Source organism: Sinocyclocheilus grahami, unplaced genomic scaffold (genome assembly GCF_001515645.1).
Source record: "Sinocyclocheilus grahami isolate Dianchi unplaced genomic scaffold, SAMN03320097.WGS_v1.1 scaffold376.1, whole genome shotgun sequence".
Taxonomy (NCBI): Eukaryota; Metazoa; Chordata; class Actinopteri; order Cypriniformes; family Cyprinidae; genus Sinocyclocheilus; species Sinocyclocheilus grahami.
This window is the reverse complement of record NW_015505555.1, coordinates 350,355-351,617: the sequence shown is the minus strand read 5'-3', so window position 1 is coordinate 351,617 and position 1,263 is coordinate 350,355.

Genomic DNA, 1,263 nt, shown 5'->3' with positions numbered 1-1,263 from the left:
CCCAGGAAAGACGGCATCCACTCTCATGATCTGAGCAGCTATTCCTTTCTTCTCCTCCCTTTCCTCTTTTTTCCTTCTCCAGCACACGCTTTGGCTGATTAAATCCTCTTTTTCCCAGCCGGTCCCCGTGTATCCTGCAAACGGCCTGCAAGCAGAAGAGAAGCACCAGTCGCTCAGACAGACTCAAACTCCAGCTGCAGGCAACTTTATCTCTCTCCAGTGTTTCTGCCTTCCTCCGCTCTCATTCTCTTTTCCCACCCCTCCCTCTCCTCTATCCCATCGGAGTCTTTCTCCTCCTCCTCCAAACCCCCCACAGCTGAACTAATCTGCAGCTGGACAAGCGATTGGACGCCTGGTTGCCGTGGAGATGGAGTGTCCTGCTTTAAAAGTTGACTGGAGCCAAACGGAGCACGGAACAAATTCCATCCATCCGCATAAACGGTGGAATCAAGAAGTATTTGGATACTTCAGACGCTTTTAAAATTGACCTGTAAGGAAAGATCACAAATAAGATCTCTTTGATTGCTTGCATGAGATTAATTAGAAATCAAACGGAAACCTATGCTTGCGTTTCCTGTTTAGAAAACGCTCCCAGTAATCACACATGTGTCTCCTCCAGAGTTTTAGATCAAAACAATGTCTCAAACTATCAAGACTAAAAGGAAAAGTCAGAGATCTTAATATGAACTCAAACATTTCTCATCCAATTCTTTAAATGCTTCAGTTTCACATGCAGTGCTATACTCTTACTCTATGATAAGTACTATGCACTAATTATTATTGCCTATTTTTATTTCTCCTGAGAAATTTTAGGACTTACAGTTTTTTTCAACTGCTTACACACCAAATCTTTACTTGTCACACAATTTCTGAAAGCTGACACTCAAACAGCAGAAGCACACACCAAATCTGCAAAACCATAAACTAATTCTCGGCCTTTGACTCGGTTTTCAATTTCATAAAACACTTTTTGCATGCAAAACACAACACACAATTCTCTACATAACACACAAAAATCTAACAGGAATTGATATTATGGCAAAGGTGTTTGCAAATGTTTGCTTTTGAGATGTATTTGTGATATTTTGAACGCAGTGCTTCATTTTGCAAGAGATGCGAGGCATTTTGCATTTTGTGTGTGCAATTCTTGGATCTGTGTGTAAAGTTTTGAAAGATTATCTATCTATCTATCTATCTATCTATCTATCTATCTATCTATCTATCTATCTATCTATCTATCTATCTATCTATCTATCTATCTAT